Source organism: Silurus aristotelis (assembly GCF_946808225.1).
Source record: "Silurus aristotelis genome assembly, chromosome: 15".
NCBI classification, from domain to species: domain Eukaryota; kingdom Metazoa; phylum Chordata; class Actinopteri; order Siluriformes; family Siluridae; genus Silurus; species Silurus aristotelis.
This window is the reverse complement of record NC_139588.1, coordinates 18,989,994-19,000,134: the sequence shown is the minus strand read 5'-3', so window position 1 is coordinate 19,000,134 and position 10,141 is coordinate 18,989,994.

Here is a 10,141-nt window from a genome sequence, read left to right as displayed (position 1 = left end):
TTGGCCACGTTTTGCGTCACGCTTGTAAGTTGACTTTCACAAAGCTCAACGCTTTACACCATTGAAATGGTTACCAGAAGGAAAGACGAATGAGGTGAACAGCTCCCAGTGTGGCCCATGTCGTCAGCCAGTAGTTTAAGTTCCAGGGCAAACATCACTTTTGAGCCACCCCAAGCGTTTAACGCCGTGATCGTATAGTGGTTAGTACTCTGCGTTGTGGCCGCAGCAACCCCGGTTCGAATCCGGGTCACAGCATGCCCTTTACCCACCCTGTGTCGGTTGCTATTGGGAAAACCGAATGAACATGTGCTTTGTCACCCCAAGATTCTGTGGTTTTTTAAACAGTTATCATTTATAGTGTTTTTAGATTTTTTTTTTTTTCCAATTACTATTTAAGTCCTTAGGTCTGTCTTGAAAAATAGGGCTTGGTCAGGATATTGGTTTGCGCCTTGTGACGAGGTGGCCGAGTGGTTAATGCGATGGACTGCTAATCCATTGTGCTCTGCACGCGTGGGTTCGAATCCCATCCTCGTCGGATTCTGCTTTAAGAGTCAGCATAAAAAGGCAGTTTTTGCACAGTGACTTTAGACACTTCCATGGAACTTTCTGACTTTGTTTCTGTGGGAAATGAAGCCCCATTTTTTTTTTTTTTTTTTTTTTTTTTTAGAGAATTACAGTAAAATTGTGTATGTGAATTTGTCTGAAGATATTACTATTACTAATATTTAGGGTCCAGCTAAGAAAATTTGACCAATGAATGATTAGAAATCTAAAACTGTTTCCACCAGACACCAATTTCCAAGATTCATGCTAAGAAACAGGTCAATTTTACTATGTCCAGTGGAGTTTGTTCACCTTCAGGGAAAAAAGTGTAAGCAAGAGGTAATTTTAAAGTAAACTAAACGACAAAGATCGGATTCGAATCGACATGTTCAAAGAACAATGGGTTAGCAATCCATCGCCTTAACAACTCAGCCACCTCGTCCTTTGGTTGTATTTGCGCGTGTTTTAAGTGTTGAGTCTAACTCCATCTACAGACGAAACGCTTAGCTGAAGCTGCATAGTGTTTTATTAGTTATCTATTCTTGTGCTAATACCCTATCTAAAAGTTTTGCTTGTCAGATAAAGCAACAATTTTTTATGCTCACTAGATCAAAGGTTCACTATATGACTCTTTGGATTAGGACGCCTGCAAAACAGAGTAAAATAAATGCAAATAAAAACATCATAGTGTAGTGGCTAATAGAACGGCCTATGGACACAGCATCCCAAACTTGAATTCAGGTGATTTTTTTTGCTGTGCTTTTGAATTCTTGGTTTGGTCGTGGCTCGCGTCCAGTGGCGCGTTTTCGTAAAAGGGCATCAAAATGAGTGAGTAGCTCATTCAGGCAGCTCAGTCTTGGGCGAGTGGCGCAATGGATAACGCGTCTGACTACGGATCAGAAGATTCCAGGTTCGACTCCTGGCTGGCTCGGCTCTTTTTGACCTTATGCACGATGCCACAGATTGACACACTGATATCAAAGGAATGTTTTTTAATGGATCCAAAGTTGGTCCTCATCTGACACAGCCCTTTGTGATCAGGTTTCGATGTCTGTTTCCCATATGGTCTAGCGGTTAGGATTCTTGGTTTTCACCCAGGCGGCCCGGGTTCGACTCCCGGTATGGGAAACCTTATTTTTGCTCCGATAAGGGCGTAGAATTCAGCATCCACATTTTGCTCGAGGAGCCACAGCTACCCCAGCTGGTATTAGAGTCATGGCATGGTGCTTTCAACATAGCACGCTAAATCTGACTTTGGCCACGTTTTGCGTCACGCTTGTAAGTTGACTTTCACAAAGCTCAACGCTTTACACAATTGAAATGGTTACCAGAAGGAAAGACGAATGAGGTGAACAGCTCCCAGTGTGGCCCATGTCGTCAGCCAGTAGTTTAAGTTCCAGGGCAAACATCACTTTTGAGCCACCCCAAGCGTTTAACGCCGTGATCGTATAGTGGTTAGTACTCTGCGTTGTGGCCGCAGCAACCCCGGTTCGAATCCGGGTCACGGCATGCCCTTTACCCACCCTGTGTCGGTTGCTATTGGGAAAACCAAATGAACATGTGCTATGTCACCCCAAGATTCTGTGGCTTTTTAAACAGTTATCATTTATAGTGTTTTTAGATTTTTTTTTTTTTCCAATTACTATTTAAGTCCTTAGGTCTGTCTTGAAAAATAGGGCTTGGTCAGGATATTGGTTTGCGCCTTGTGACGAGGTGGCCGAGTGGTTAATGCGATGGACTGCTAATCCATTGTGCTCTGCACGCGTGGGTTCGAATCCCATCCTCGTCGGATTCTGCTTTAAGAGTCAGCATAAAAAGGCAGTTTTTGCACAGGGACTTTAGACACTTCCATGGAACTTTCTGACTTTGTTTCTGTGGGAAATGAAGCCCCATTTTTTTTTTTTTTTTTTTTTTTTTTTTGAGAATTACAGTAAAATTGTGTATGTGAATTTGTCTGAAGATATTACTATTACTAATATTTAGGGTCCAGCTAAGAAAATTTGACCAATGAATGATTAGAAATCTAAAACTGTTTCCACCAGACACCAATTTCCAAGATTCATGCTAAGAAACAGGTCAATTTTACTATGTCCAGTGGAGTTTGTTCACCTTCAGGGAAAAAAGTGTAAGCAAGAGGTAATTTTAAAGTAAACTAACCGACAAAGATGGGATTCGAATCGACATGTTCAGAGAACAATGGGTTAGCATTCCATCGCCTTAACAACTCAGCCACCTCGTCCTTTGGTTGCATTTGCGCCTGTTTTAAGTGTTGAGTCTAACTCCATCTACAGATGAAACGCTTAGTTGAAGCTGCATAGTGTTTTATTAGTTATCTATTCTTGTGCTAATACCCTATCTAAAAGTTTTGCTTGTCAGATAAAGCAACAATTTTTTATGCTCACTAGATCAAAGGTTCACTATATGACTCTTTGGATTAGGACGCCTGCAAAACAGAGTAAAATAAATGCAAATAAAAACATCATAGTGTAGTGGCTAATAGAACGGCCTATGGACACAGCATCCCAAACTTGAATTCAGGTGATTTTTTTTGCTGTGCTTTTGAATTCTTGGTTTGGTCGTGGCTTGCGTCCAGTGGCGCGTTTTCTTAAAAGGGCATCAAAATGAGTGAGTAGCTCATTCAGGCAGCTCAGTCTTGGGCCAGTGGCGCAATGGATAATGCGTCTGACTACGGATCAGAAGATTCCAGGTTCGACTCCTGGCTGGCTCGGCTCTTTTTGACCTTATGTACGATGCCACAGATTGACACACTGATATCAAAGGAATTTTTTTTTACTGGATCCAAAGTTGGTCCTCATCTGACACAGCCCTTTGTGATCAGGTTTCGATGTCTGTTTCCCATATGGTCTAGCGGTTAGGATTCCTGGTTTTCACCCAGGCGGCCCGGGTTCGACTCCCGGTATGGGAAACCTTATTTTTGCTCCGATAAGGGCGTAGAATTCTGCATCCACATTTTGCTCGAGGAGCCACAGCTACCCCAGCTGGTATTAGAGTCATGGCATGGTGCTTTCAACATAGCACGCTAAATCTGACTTTGGCCACGTTTTGCGTCACGCTTGTAAGTTGACTTTCACAAAGCTCAACGCTTTACACCATTGAAATGGTTACCAGAAGGAAAGACGAATGAGGTGAACAGCTCCCAGTGTGGCCCATGTCGTCAGCCAGTAGTTTAAGTTCCAGGGCAAACATCACTTTTGCGCCACCCCAAGTGTTTAACGCCGTGATCGTATAGTGGTTAGTACTCTGCGTTGTGGCCGCAGCAACCCCGGTTCGAATCCGGGTCACGGCATGCCCTTTACCCACCCTGTGTCGGTTGCTATTGGGAAAACCGAATGAACATGTGCTATGTCACCCCAAGATTCTGTGGCTTTTTAAACAGTTATCATTTATAGTGTTTTTAGATTTTTTTTTTTTTCCAATTACTATTTAAGTCCTTAGGTCTGTCTTGAAAAATAGGGCTTGGTCAGGATATTGGTTTGCGCCTTGTGACGAGGTGGCCGAGTGGTTAAGGCGATGGACTGCTAATCCATTGTGCTCTGCACGCGTGGGTTCGAATCCCATCCTCGTCGGATTCTGCTTTAAGAGTCAGCATAAAAAGGCAGTTTTTGCACAGTGACTTTAGACACTTCCATGGAACTTTCTGACTTTGTTTCTGTGAGAAATGAAGCCCCATTTTTTTTTTTTTTTTTTTTTTTTTTAGAGAATTACAGTAAAATTGTGTATGTGAATTTGTCTGAAGATATTACTATTACTAATATTTAGGGTCCAGCTAAGAAAATTTGACCAATGAATGATTAGAAATCTAAAACTGTTTCCACCAGACACCAATTTTCAAGATTCATGCTAAGAAACAGGTCAATTTTACTATGTCCAGTGGAGTTTGTTCACCTTCAGGGAAAAAAGTGTAAGCAAGAGGTAATTTTAAAGTAAACTAAACGACAAAGATCGGATTCGAATCGACATGTTCAAAGAACAATGGGTTAGCAATCCATCGCCTTAACAACTCAGCCACCTCGTCCTTTGGTTGTATTTGCGCGTGTTTTAAGTGTTGAGTCTAACTCCATCTACAGACGAAACGCTTAGCTGAAGCTGCATAGTGTTTTATTAGTTATCTATTCTTGTGCTAATACCCTATCTAAAAGTTTTGCTTGTCAGATAAAGCAACAATTTTTTATGCTCACTAGATCAAAGGTTCACTATATGACTCTTTGGATTAGGACGCCTGCAAAACAGAGTAAAATAAATGCAAATAAAAACATCATAGTGTAGTGGCTAATAGAACGGCCTATGGACACAGCATCCCAAACTTGAATTCAGGTGATTTTTTTTGCTGTGCTTTTGAATTCTTGGTTTGGTCGTGGCTCGCGTCCAGTGGCGCGTTTTCGTAAAAGGGCATCAAAATGAGTGAGTAGCTCATTCAGGCAGCTCAGTCTTGGGCCAGTGGCGCAATGGATAACGCGTCTGACTACGGATCAGAAGATTCCAGGTTCGACTCCTGGCTGGCTCGGCTCTTTTTGACCTTATGCACGATGCCACAGATTGACACACTGATATCAAAGGAATGTTTTTTAATGGATCCAAAGTTGGTCCTCATCTGACACAGCCCTTTGTGATCAGGTTTCGATGTCTGTTTCCCATATGGTCTAGCGGTTAGGATTCCTGGTTTTCACCCAGGCGGCCCGGGTTCGACTCCCGGTATGGGAAACCTTATTTTTGCTCCGATAAGGGCGTAGAATTCTGCATCCACATTTTGCTCGAGGCGCCACAGCTACCCCAGCTGGTATTAGAGTCATGGCATGGTGCTTTTAACATAGCACGCTAAATCTGACTTTGGCCACGTTTTGCGTCACGCTTGTAAGTTGACTTTCACAAAGCTCAACGCTTTACACCATTGAAATGGTTACCAGAAGGAAAGACGAATGAGGTGAACAGCTCCCAGTGTGGCCCATGTCGTCAGCCAGTAGTTTAAGTTCCAGGGCAAACATCACTTTTGCGCCACCCCAAGTGTTTAACGCCGTGATCGTATAGTGGTTAGTACTCTGCGTTGTGGCCGCAGCAACCCCGGTTCGAATCCGGGTCACGGCATGCCCTTTACCCACCCTGTGTCGGTTGCTATTGGGAAAACCGAATGAACATGTGCTATGTCACCCCAAGATTCTGTGGCTTTTTAAACAGTTATCATTTATAGTGTTTTTAGATTTTTTTTTTTTTCCAATTACTATTTAAGTCCTTAGGTCTGTCTTGAAAAATAGGGCTTGGTCAGGATATTGGTTTGCGCCTTGTGACGAGGTGGCCGAGTGGTTAAGGCGATGGACTGCTAATCCATTGTGCTCTGCACGCGTGGGTTCGAATCCCATCCTCGTCGGATTCTGCTTTAAGAGTCAGCATAAAAAGGCAGTTTTTGCACAGTGACTTTAGACACTTCCATGGAACTTTCTGACTTTGTTTCTGTGGGAAATGAAGCCCCATTTTTTTTTTTTTTTTTTTTTTTTTTTGAGAATTACAGTAAAATTGTGTATGTGAATTTGTCTGAAGATATTACTATTACTAATATTTAGTGTCCAGCTAAGAAAATTTGACCAATGAATGATTAGAAATCTAAAACTGTTTCCACCAGACACCAATTTCCAAGATTCATGCTAAGAAACAGGTCAATTTTACTATGTCCAGTGGAGTTTGTTCACCTTCAGGGAAAAAAGTGTAAGCAAGAGGTAATTTTAAAGTAAACTAACCGACAAAGATGGGATTGGAATCGACATGTTCAGAGAACAATGGGTTAGCATTCCATCGCCTTAACAACTCAGCCACCTCGTCCTTTGGTTGTATTTGCGCGTGTTTTAAGTGTTGAGTCTAACTCCATCTACAGATGAAACGCTTAGTTGAAGCTGCATAGTGTTTTATTAGTTATCTATTCTTGTGCTAATACCCTATCTAAAAGTTTTGCTTGTCAGATAAAGCAACAATTTTTTATGCTCACTAGATCTAAGGTTCACTATATGACTCTTTGGATTAGGACGCCTGCAAAACAGAGTAAAATAAATGCAAATAAAAACATCATAGTGTAGTGGCTAATAGAACGGCCTATGGACACAGCATCCCAAACTTGAATTCAGGTGATTTTTTTTGCTGTGCTTTTGAATTCTTGGTTTGGTCGTGGCTCGCGTCCAGTGGCGCGTTTTCTTAAAAGGGCATCAAAATGAGTGAGTAGCTCATTCAGGCAGCTCAGTCTTGGGCCAGTGGCGCAATGGATAACGCGTCTGACTACGGATCAGAAGATTCCAGGTTCGACTCCTGGCTGGCTCGGCTCTTTTTGACCTTATGTACGATGCCACAGATTGACACACTGATATCAAAGGAATTTTTTTTTACTGGATCCAAAGTTGGTCCTCATCTGACACAGCCCTTTGTGATCAGGTTTCGATGTCTGTTTCCCATATGGTCTAGCGGTTAGGATTCCTGGTTTTCACCCAGGCGGCCCGGGTTCGACTCCCGGTATGGGAAACCTTATTTTTGCTCCGATAAGGGCGTAGAATTCTGCATCCACATTTTGCTCGAGGAGCCACAGCTACCCCAGCTGGTATTAGAGTCATGGCATGGTGCTTTCAACATAGCACGCTAAATCTGACTTTGGCCACGTTTTGCGTCACGCTTGTAAGTTGACTTTCACAAAGCTCAACGCTTTACACCATTGAAATGGTTACCAGAAGGAAAGACGAATGAGGTGAACAGCTCCCAGTGTGGCCCATGTCGTCAGCCAGTAGTTTAAGTTCCAGGGCAAACATCACTTTTGAGCCACCCCAAGCGTTTAACGCCGTGATCGTATAGTGGTTAGTACTCTGCGTTGTGGCCGCAGCAACCCCGGTTCGAATCCGGGTCACGGCATGCCCTTTACCCACCCTGTGTCGGTTGCTATTGGGAAAACCGAATGAACATGTGCTATGTCACCCCAAGATTCTGTGGCTTTTTAAACAGTTATCATTTATAGTGTTTTTAGATTTTTTTTTTTTTCCAATTACTATTTAAGTCCTTAGGTCTGTCTTGAAAAATAGGGCTTGGTCAGGATATTGGTTTGCGCCTTGTGACGAGGTGGCCGAGTGGTTAATGCGATGGACTGCTAATCCATTGTGCTCTGCACGCGTGGGTTCGAATCCCATCCTCGTCGGATTCTGCTTTAAGAGTCAGCATAAAAAGGCAGTTTTTGCACAGTGACTTTAGACACTTCCATGGAACTTTCTGACTTTGTTTCTGTGGGAAATGAAGCCCCATTTTTTTTTTTTTTTTTTTTTTTTTTTAGAGAATTACAGTAAAATTGTGTATGTGAATTTGTCTGAAGATATTACTATTACTAATATTTAGGGTCCAGCTAAGAAAATTTGACCAATGAATGATTTGAAATCTAAAACTGTTTCCACCAGACACCAATTTCCAAGATTCATGCTAAGAAACAGGTCAATTTTACTATGTCCAGTGGAGTTTGTTCACCTTCAGGGAAAAAAGTGTAAGCAAGAGGTAATTTTAAAGTAAACTAACCGACAAAGATGGGATTCGAATCGACATGTTCAGAGAACAATGGGTTAGCATTCCATCGCCTTAACAACTCAGCCACCTCGTCCTTTGGTTGTATTTGCGCCTGTTTTAAGTGTTGAGTCTAACTCCATCTACAGATGAAACGCTTAGTTGAAGCTGCATAGTGTTTTATTAGTTATCTATTCTTGTGCTAATACCCTATCTAAAAGTTTTGCTTGTCAGATAAAGCAACAATTTTTTATGCTCACTAGATCAAAGGTTCACTATATGACTCTTTGGATTAGGACGCCTGCAAAACAGAGTAAAATAAATGCAAATAAAAACATCATAGTGTAGTGGCTAATAGAACGGCCTATGGACACAGCATCCCAAACTTGAATTCAGGTGATTTTTTTTGCTGTGCTTTTGAATTCTTGGTTTGGTCGTGGCTCGCGTCCAGTGGCGCGTTTTCTTAAAAGGGCATCAAAATGAGTGAGTAGCTCATTCAGGCAGCTCAGTCTTGGGCCAGTGGCGCAATGGATAACGCGTCTGACTACGGATCAGAAGATTCCAGGTTCGACTCCTGGCTGGCTCGGCTCTTTTTGACCTTATGTACGATGCCACAGATTGACACACTGATATCAAAGGAATTTTTTTTTACTGGATCCAAAGTTGGTCCTCATCTGACACAGCCCTTTGTGATCAGGTTTCGATGTCTGTTTCCCATATGGTCTAGCGGTTAGGATTCCTGGTTTTCACCCAGGCGGCCCGGGTTCGACTCCCGGTATGGGAAACCTTATTTTTGCTCCGATAAGGGCGTAGAATTCTGCATCCACATTTTGCTCGAGGAGCCACAGCTACCCCAGCTGGTATTAGAGTCATGGCATGGTGCTTTCAACATAGCACGCTAAATCTGACTTTGGCCACGTTTTGCGTCACGCTTGTAAGTTGACTTTCACAAAGCTCAACGCTTTACACCATTGAAATGGTTACCAGAAGGAAAGACGAATGAGGTGAACAGCTCCCAGTGTGGCCCATGTCGTCAGCCAGTAGTTTAAGTTCCAGGGCAAACATCACTTTTGCGCCACCCCAAGTGTTTAACGCCGTGATCGTATAGTGGTTAGTACTCTGCGTTGTGGCCGCAGCAACCCCGGTTCGAATCCGGGTCACGGCATGCCCTTTACCCACCCTGTGTCGGTTGCTATTGGGAAAACCGAATGAACATGTGCTATGTCACCCCAAGATTCTGTGGCTTTTTAAACAGTTATCATTTATAGTGTTTTTAGATTTTTTTTTTTTTCCAATTACTATTTAAGTCCTTAGGTCTGTCTTGAAAAATAGGGCTTGGTCAGGATATTGGTTTGCGCCTTGTGACGAGGTGGCCGAGTGGTTAAGGCGATGGACTGCTAATCCATTGTGCTCTGCACGCGTGGGTTCGAATCCCATCCTCGTCGGATTCTGCTTTAAGAGTCAGCATAAAAAGGCAGTTTTTGCACAGTGACTTTAGACACTTCCATGGAACTTTCTGACTTTGTTTCTGTGAGAAATGAAGCCCCATTTTTTTTTTTTTTTTTTTTTTTTTTTAGAGAATTACAGTAAAATTGTGTATGTGAATTTGTCTGAAGATATTACTATTACTAATATTTAGGGTCCAGCTAAGAAAATTTGACCAATGAATGATTAGAAATCTAAAACTGTTTCCACCAGACACCAATTTCCAAGATTCATGCTAAGAAACAGGTCAATTTTACTATGTCCAGTGGAGTTTGTTCACCTTCAGGGAAAAAAGTGTAAGCAAGAGGTAATTTTAAAGTAAACTAAACGACAAAGATGGGATTCGAATCGACATGTTCAAAGAACAATGGATTAGCAATCCATCGCCTTAACAACTCAGCCACCTCGTCCTTTGGTTGTATTTGCGCGTGTTTTAAGTGTTGAGTCTAACTCCATCTACAGACGAAACGCTTAGCTGAAGCTGCATAGTGTTTTATTAGTTATCTATTCTTGTGCTAATACCCTATCTAAAAGTTTTGCTTGTCAGATAAAGCAACAATTTTTTATGCTCACTAGATCA